The following is a 9832-nucleotide window of genomic DNA, read 5'->3' on the forward strand; positions in this document are numbered from 1 at the left end:
TGTCGAGCCTGCTGGCATTGTGAACACCTTCAGCCATCACCACCAGATTTGCGTGGTCAACAAAAATGTCGAACCCTCTAGCCACTGAATAGGTGGGATCGAAGCCCCCCTGGTCGTCGTCATTGGGGCTGAAAATATTGGCCATGTAGCCGAAAAACTCGACCCTGGACCTGAGCACGAAAGACCTCTCGACGACAGCCGATGACATTATTGATGGCTTTGCAATCAGCACCGACAGGGTTTTTGGCGCAGAGGGCACGTGGGAAGGGACCAGCCCCTGAGGTGCACTGGAAAATGCTGGAGCCAAAGGCAGCTCGACCTTGCTCAGCGCTGATCTAGACTGCTCCACCAATGGTGGTGTGATGGTGTTGGCTCTGAGGCCGGAGACCCGGGTGCTGCTGGAGCCACTAGGTCCTGCTGCATTGAGGGCTCGCCCATAACTGCAGCTGCTTTGCGAAACATATCCAACATCTGAGTTTTAAATTCCTCCTACTCAGCTCTGGACATCGGCCCCAACAGCGACTTACCATGGTCACTTGAAGAATCAGACTTGTGCTGGTGTCTGTGGCGTTGTTTCTTCTTGTTGGAAGAGGAATAGGACAAAGGACTACAGGAATGGGACCTCTTTTTGTTGCCTCTCTTCCTTTTCTGGAGTCGACCCCTCTGTTTCAGCTTCCGATGGCCGAACGGTCATCCTCGCCAGGGATTAAGAGGGAGGTCTGCCTACCGCAAGCTTTCGCCACCTGTTGTCGGAGGGATTTCGTATTCTTCTTGCCGCATGAACTACAGCTCTCTGTGTCCTGCCCGTCACTGATGCACCACGCGCAGAGGTCCTGCAGGCCCGCCATGGACATTTTAGAGCTGCAGTATTTGAATCCGGAGACTCTAGGCGCAGACATGGTCGAACAAAAACATCAAAACATTGAGTGAACATCAAAGTAATAGCAGTGTTCCTCGAGCAGCGTGCTGAGCGTGCAGAAAAAAGGAACTCAGGTACAGGGGTGTAGTGATGCAGTATATTTCCGATGAACGGTGTCACGTCCGGAGACTACGACTGGGCATCGAGGCAAGACAGATCAACGGCAGAGTCTGGGTGCACTACGCCATCTGTCGAAAGGTTTTCCAAGCAGCTGACGTTGGAAGGCATATCTATATGAGGAATCTGCGGGACAAATGCAATCCATTGAAAGTTATTTTATTACTGACATGACATTGCTGACAGTTACTTCTTACTGGAGTGTTTATGCCTGGAGAAAAATCCACTAGAGATCTTTGTTTGACTGGTCTCCAAATGATCTTCAGAGATTGAAACTGTAGTCTACAGTTGGTAGATCATTTTCAAATGGCAAACATCTCAATCACTTCTCCACTAGAACTATGAATTAATGTGTCTTTGCCAACCTGCGATTAGCACCTAGATAGCTTTTCATTGTTTTAGTGTGCCACATAAGGACCAGTTCTTAACCAGGCAAGATCATATGGCATGCTATCCGGTGGTAGTGCTATTCTGTCTCTCTCTCTCTCTCTCTTTAGCGTTTACAGATTGCCCCCAAAGTGCGCAGTTGCACAGTACCCCTGGGAGCTCACCTGAGAGGTCATCTGCCTACAGAAGTGGAGCAGGTGTTACACAAGTGTGTGGTGCACTGGAGAAGCACATCATCCTATTCGGATAAAGGTTCCACCATGTGATTCCATAAATTAGCCACAACATGGAATTTCATTTTTTGGCAACTGCTAAAAAAAATCTGATAATCTGGCGATCCCCCAGGTGATTGATCACGGTCCCTTAGGCCAATGCAACCGATTCGCCATTTGAAACAGTTTGAGAAAGTCAGTTGGCCTGCACCATCGGGGTGAGACTTGGGAACAGTGGGTGCCAGGGAGAGCCAGCCAGCACTCATTGATAAGACCCCAGGAGGTGGTAAATGGGGGGGATCCTCCAGAGCCCCTAATTCCTCCCTCAGCTGGACATAAATAGTAGGAAGGATATGAAGGAAGATCCAATATCGGTTGCACAGGTGGTGTACAGGCAGTGGGCCGGAGAAAGAGGCACTGCCTTAATATTCGGTAGGCAGTTTGCATGGCCTGCATTGACGAGAGTCCGTTCACAGCGCGCCAGCGGAACAAAACCCGAAATGAAAGTGAGCCAGATCCCAGATCAAATCCCTTGGCCGTTAGAAAAGAGACTGGTGCTCTTGTTTGGAGCATGAACACAGGTCACTGCTTAATCTCACATACACCCATAAACTGCCAAAGAGGAGAACCAGCTCCCTGTGGGCCAGGTGTTCTATGTTAAAATATCCCCGGATGATATGCTGGACTGAATATTAAGGGGTGATAAAAGAACTCATTTTACATTGATAGTAAAGTTAACAGTAAAAATTAACGTTTTAAATGAAGTAAACATAACTTGCTGCATTATTTGAAATGTTTCTTAAGAACAAATGATGTGCAAATAGATGCATTAGGTTTTAAAAAATGTGTTTATTATTGATTTAGCAGTACTAAAGAAACCCCCTCCCCATATGACCCCAATATAAACCCATTGTCCCCTTTTTTGCACTGACCTTTATCCAGGTTTGAAGGTATACAAATAGGGGCGGGGCCGTCACGAGGGGGGTGCAGGAGGGGCAAACTGCCCCGGGCCTCGCACTTGCGGGGGGCCTTGCGGCCCCCTCTCCTAAGTGGAAGGCAGCACAGTCTCCCGTGTCCTTTATTCACACGGGGGACTGTGCTGTCTGACCTCTGCCCCTGCAATGATTTTGCTGTTTGTTGCGTAGCCGTTTGGCTCCGCAACAAACAGCAAAATAATGGGAGACAGCAGGGCTCAGAAGTGGGCTCTGCTGCCTCCCGTCATTCAGCTGAATACGTGGACATGCTGAATGACAAGAGAGGACTCCTCTCCTGTCAGTCAGTGTGTTCATGTTGTCAGCGTGATCACGCTGACTGATGGGAGAGGAGTTCTCTCTTGTCAGTCAGTGTGTTCACGTTGCTCAACATGACCACACTGACTGACAGGAGAGGAGTTCTCTCTTGTCAGTCAGTGTTTTCACGTTGCTCAACATGACCACACTGACTGACAGGAGAGGAGTTCTCTCTTGTCAGTCAGTGTGTTCATGTTGTCAGCGTGATCACGCTGACTGATGGGAGAGGAGTTCTCTCTTGTCAGTCAGTGTGTTCACGTGTTGCTCAGCGTGACCACGCTGACTGATGGAAGTGGAGTTCTCTCTTGTCAGTCAGTGTGTTCACGTTGCTCAACATGACCACACTGACTGACAGGAGAGGACTCCTCTCCTCTCAGTCAGCGTCTTCATGCTGTCAGCGTGATCACGCTGACTGATGGGAGAGGAGTTCTTTTGTCAGGCAGCATGTCTACGTGTCGGCTGCATGGATGCTTTTTAAGGGTGCGTGGAGGTAAGGTAAGTGTTTTTTATTTTAAATTAAAAGTGTATATGTGTATTTAAATTAAATTAGTATGTGTATGTATGAATGCATGCGTGCATATTGGTGTTTGTGTCATTGCTATGTTTGGTTTTATGTATACATGCATGTATGGAGTTGTGTAACTGGTGGATGAATGCATGGGTGAAAGTATTTTTTGTGAGCGTGTGGTCAGCACCACCCCCAAATGTAGCCTCCCTGGGTGCCACTTCATTAAGGGGTGGGTTCATTGCATCAGATGTGCACCTAGGCTAAAATTTCAGGGCGGAAAGGGGACTAACACTTCAGATGTTGGGAGAGGCGCTAACGTTAGAGGCTGTGAGGAAGGGGCAAACTTCCTTGTGTGGGGGCACCTAACAGCTTTCCACATTTTGAATTAGACTATTCTGGTGAAGCTTCAATGTTACAAGCAGCTACCTCTTGCCTTCATTTCTGAAACGTCACACTTAAGGACTGCTGTGAGAATGAGCTGTCTCATGTCACCAGTTCCCTTCTTATCGCTCCCCTAGCATGCAAGTCCTAACCGCACATCACGATTTCAATTACCTAAAAATGTATGGATATGAATGCAGGTGCTAACAGTGAAATGACTTCTCATGGCCATGCTAATCCCTATGGCAATTCTCACCCAGTTCCTGCCCTCCCCACCCAAAACTCCTCCTCACTGGAACTGTTTGAGCTATCTTTAAACAGGCCTTGCCATCAAACTTTGCCCTCAATGTGCCAGCAAGTGTTTCCTCAAAGGAGTTTTCTGAGAGTTCATGACTTCTTTGGAGTTGTAAACACGGAACTGATGTAATAAAAATGTCTTAATCAGGTCTGCCTTTGGCCACTCAATTTGAAAACACCCTGCGTGTCTTTCGTTGAAGTTCTTTTAAAAATAAGCATTGGCAAAGCCAACAGTTTTGGCTTGTGTATAAGTATTAGTCATTTACCAGGCACTGCTATTAGCTGCTCAGGTACTGAAACCATTTTGCACTGGCACTATCAATGGCCAGCTAATACCAATACAGAAGTGCCTTTCCCATGCCTACATGAATGCCCAAACTGTTAGCATTGCCAGTGCTCTTTTTGCTTTACCCATGATGCACAGGACTATGCATCAAGGTTAAAGCAAACATACTACTTGGCTAAATTGGCCCACATTGAATGCAGGCCAATCTAGCCAGTAATAACACTTCTGGTACACAGTCAGCCTGGATATACATTCTGTGGCATGGCATTTTTACTGGCTGGGATTCTGTACATGGTAATAATGGCATATATTGATGCAGCCTGCATCGACATAATTAGAACAACCAGCATGAATATATTTTTATACTAGCATATCTCGATTGGAAAGGCGGCATGAAATGTATTAGAAAATGTTCCTATGCACAATTTGTGATTTGCAACTATTGGGAATTTCCATGTGCTTCGATACAAAACCAATTGCAAACTGTATGGATTTGTACCCAATTTTGCAAAGAAAGTGCTGTAAAATGCATACTTTTAACCCAATGTTTCAAACATTTTCTTTGGAGTGAGAACCCCCCTCAAGCAACCCTTGTTTGGTTTGGGCACTCTCACTGTGCTCTGCTGATCCTGCCTAATTGGCACAAACATTTAAGCCTCTTAAATTCAGAAATGTACCAGCCTCCACTGTACATCATTTGTCACTGTGTATGATGTGTGTTTTAATGTGCACACAGGGGCAGGGTGCTCCTTAAGGATATGATATGGCATTTATAACGTGCCTGTACACAAGTGTTTCTAGGCACGACAAGGCAAGGAGGGAGAAACAAAAGAGTAGTACAAAACACAGATCTTACTAGGCCTTGTGTCATTCAGATCGATCAAGAGCAGGGAAGGGGGGGAGAAGTGCTGAGGGTGGGGTAGGATGCAGAAGTGCAGGAACAAATGAGAAACAAGAGTGCAGCCAACGGGTGGCAAGTGTGGGTACTCATAAGTGCAGCCAACGGGTGGAGAATAAGAGCAAGAGCGGGGACTGTAGGGTTACAGATACAGACCACAAGTGCAGGGGAGCCAAGAAGCAGTGCGGGATTGCAACAGGACAGGCAGAGACCTGGGCCCGAATTCAGAGCTTGACCAGGTGACCAGTGCATGGATCAGGCAGGTGATCAGCAAGGGAGAGGAAGAGAGAAAGCAGAAGCAAAAAGACAGGTCTTGAGGTGCTTCCGGAACCGGATATGGTTCTCCTCAAGTTTCAGCGGGGCAGGGAGGCTGTTTCCAGAGGGAGGCCCCAGCCGAAGAAAGACATCTGCCCTCAACTCTTTGCTTGGAAAAGTGACTGACCCTCAGAGAATTGGAGGTGGCGCAGTGGAGAGCTCATGCCGTCTTATATATATTCATTCATATGATAAAAAAGTTAGTCTGGCATGAACCTTTCTTCAGTAGAGAAATCTAACTTTGCTGTAGTTGATTTGGAGTTGTAGTAATAACCCATATTTGAGATCCTGCACACAAACTCAAGGGGAGATTTCTCGAGTCTCCTGTTTTCGGAGGTGCCGCTGATGGCCGAGTGCAAAAAATTGTAAGGGGGCCTCACCAAATGTTTTGCCCCTGGCCTCACCACATCTTCTGACAGCCCTGAATAGGGGGGACATTCCCAAGCACAATTTAAAATATCCTCTGCTCTCTTTGCCTGCTCTGAACCATACTGATCTCTGCCAGGAGAATTGTTCTCTTTTTTTCCATCTGTTTTATGATTCTTTTACTTAAATGTTAAAGGTGGGATATCTTTGCTTTCTACCTTTTTACCTTGTTTGTTATCAGTTAAAGTTGTTTTTAACCTCTACATTTTCAATATTCTTAATTTTTCCAGGGTTATTTTCACAGTGTACAGAACAGGGCAGGCAGAATGTCGTCTCAAAATACCACCATGAATCCCAGTCTGACCAGTGAACCAGCGCAAGGACCGGAAATGAAACATTGCAGATCTCCCAGTTAAGGAGGGGGAGTGCATGCCCCTTTGCAAACGACATTGTCAGGGCAAACTAGATTTAAGGATGCAATTGGCCACCAAACCAGAGCCTTTAATGCCACAATCACCATATTAGACCCAGCAAGACTGGAAATTCCATTCCCCTGACTTTGAGAAGGAAGGAAGGCACTGTTGTGGTTAGACTAGGAGGCATACCTGGGAGCCCAAGCCAGATAACATAAGGTGGCTATATCCTGGAAACCCCAGTGGTAAACAGGCCAGGATAAGACTCCAGACTATAGCAGGAGGCCTCCTTAGGACCTGGGCAAAGATGTGATTAAGCAAGTCAAGAGCGCTATACCCTCTAGATTGGCTGAGGAAGCGGGGTGCTATATCCCCAGGGCCAGACAGTAAAATAAGAAAGGCTAGGGTAGCAGTGTTTGGGGCTATCAGCACCACCCCAAGAACACCATCATAAGCGCCTGCAGAGTGGGGAAGAAAATCCTACCGAAATGACCCACATGGGGAAGGGTGGAAGAATACGTACCCAAGTTGCCCTAAAAGGGCAACCACGCATGAAAGATCCGTAGTTCAGAGTGACGAATGACAAACCTTGCCTAGCAGTCCCCAAGACATGAGGGTTGCAAGCATCTCTGGAAGCCATCTCACCTTCCCTAGTTTGTGTTAAACAACCCCTTGCCAAGTGTATAGTTGTTTAACTTTCTATGCAACTCTCTTCTTTGTGTCAGTAAATGGTGAGATAATAACATTTTTGGCTACCTGATGCTCTATTGCACCCCCTTTGTGGCACCAGAAATACAAATAAAATTCAATCAAACTAAAATCCAATTATTAGTTAAACTATACATGTTCTAATACGGGGTTCTCTATAACAAAAGAGCACAGATAAAGTTAGGCCTACTAGATGAAACTATATATTTTGCTCTTAAAATCTCCTAATAACAAAATGCTGAATGGACTACAGCATATCATTGACCAGCATATCATAGAGTCAAACATATCCATGCCCATCTTAAGACCAACACTACACATCTTGCCACGTTTAGTCTTAAAAAGCATGCACTTGCTCCTTATTTATAGCGCCTTCAAAATTGAAAAGCCCCACCCCATCAACCTCTGAAAGGCCTCTGCTGAATAGCCACAAATTCAAAGTTGGCAACATTGCAGAGCAACATGCCTGGCAATGTGCCGGCACCAACTGATTAAAAAATTAAAATGATAAAAAGTTGACCATTTATGTAGTGCACACCTCAAGAAAACTGTCTTAACATTGAAATGACAGGTGCTAATAGTGCCACAAAAGCCCTTTGCAATTGGAGGTTGTTTCAATGGTCTTTATTCAATCTTTGTGGGCCCTAGGGCTGTCCCTCTTTCTCATCTCCCTTGGTCTTTAATCCCCAACCCAGGCATTCGTGACCACGGTTCTACCAAACGGTAACCATTACTGTCTAATGGCTACCTTTGGCGAGAGGTGTCTCCCTAAGTGCCGGGTGTCTAGATTCCCTCTGGGGCTTTCTAGCTGTCCCTACTCTAGCCAGTTGTTAGTATTCTGGGGGCTGTGAAAAACTCAAAGGCTTTTCCCTATCAACCCCCTCGGTATCCTCTTCTGGGGTGGCTGGGGAGGGGTTATTGCTGTTGGGTCCGGACCTGGGAAGTGGACCTGAGAGGGAGGAGTCGTCCCAAGGTGAGACATGGTGTCCCCCTTTCCTTAACACCTCCCTAGCCGACATTCCCTCCACTGTTATACACCATTATGAATCCTATAACGTTGCCCCCTCCCCAATTCCAACCGGTACTGTAAGGGAGGTGCATGGTATCACAAGTATGACACTGACACAAAAGGTACTATTTGTAAAATCTTTATTGAAGTTTTCAATGGGGTTGGGGAAACTCCTACTTTGCCCTACAGCTAGGATGGGAGTAGTCTCGACCATCAATAATAAATAAAACAGTTCTAGTTGAGTCTGTCAAATCAAAATGGACTATACTAACAAAAACCTAATGCCTCCGCTACTTCTTGTACAAAAGTGTGAAAAAGAAAATATGTATGCAAAGGAAAGTCAGTGTTCAAATATAAAGAATAAATGTGGCTCAGTCAGCTCTCCTCCCCACGTTGGACAGCACGGGGTAAGGTGGTCCCTGTAGGCAGAATGACACACTCTGGCTCAGGGTCTTAACACTAAGACAGTTCAAGACGTGGATAGAGGCATGCCTGAGCTTCCACGTTAAAGTCTTACTTTCTAATTTCCAAGACACAGTTCACCAAAAAGGTTCACGTCGGTCCCCCTCTGTCAGGCTCAGACCTTTCACAGCAAAAGTTCACGTCGGTCTCCCTCAGTCGGGCTCAGACCTTTCACAGCAAAACACAACACTTACAGGGGTTCCCTTTCCCAAGCTTAATTCACCTCCTTTAGTGGTTCACTTCCCCTAACGTATTACACCTTCCGTCTCCCTCAGTCGGGCTCGGTTCGTTTCCTGATGTCAAAGATTTCAAATGTGTGTGGCTTTCATTCTGCAGACCTCCGCAGGACCATTTCGACTTCCTTTCTTTCGACCAGTTTCCAATCACACTCCGATGTTATTCGCCTCAGTGCTTCCTGGTCTGGTTAGTTCACTGTATTATGCACCAAGGTTCAAGGTTCACTTTTTTACGCTCCCTTTTTCTCGGAGTTGATTTCAATCACCTCGCTTTTACTGTTCATTCACTTTCGCTACAAATGTTTCACCTTTCACGTGACGTTCGAGTGGGCTACTTTCTTTCGCCGGACCACTCTGTTAATCAGTATCGCTGACTTTACAGCTATCGTTACTTCATGGTTCATTTGCAGGTCTGCCTTCTTCGTGTTTCATCCAGATGCGTACAGCCTTTAATTGTGTGATATAATCTTGCCACTTCAATCTTTCTTTAGCACTCACCGGTCTCTCACGTCACTTGCCAACTCACCGGCTGTGTGCGTTTTTTTTCTTGTCTTTATTTTCTTCCAATTTTACGAGTTAAGGTTAGTACTACAGGCTTGGCCTTGCCTCCCCAACTCTGCTGTACACCCGGGAGGGCCGCTAGCGTCCTTGAAACACAATGCAGCCTTCTTGTTTGGGATTCGGCATTCTCCACGTGTCTTTTGCAGCCTTTTGGAGGCAACAACCTCCTGCAGGGAACTCCTGGGGTTCCCCGCGCTTTGCTCTCATCCCTCGGTCTGTTGCTCTACTCCAGTAGGTTCGCCTTCACCCCGGATGTTCTGCTCTTGCTCATGTTCCACCTTGCTCAGAGTGTGACTCTATGTTCTGCCTTTTATCTGGGTGAGGAGAGCTAATTGGTATCAGATGTAGGCACTCAGTCAAGTGCCTGACTTTGCCTGACCCAATTACCCGTACATGTCCAATGCGATGTGTTAGAGTTAGCATTATTCCTCAGTCACCCTCTTCCTCGGCCCAGTGTTTGTGTGGATG

The sequence above is a fragment of the Ambystoma mexicanum genome, chromosome 2p (genome assembly GCF_040938575.1).
Source record: "Ambystoma mexicanum isolate Mex_15411 chromosome 2p, UKY_AmexF1_1, whole genome shotgun sequence".
NCBI lineage: Eukaryota > Metazoa > Chordata > Amphibia > Caudata > Ambystomatidae > Ambystoma > Ambystoma mexicanum.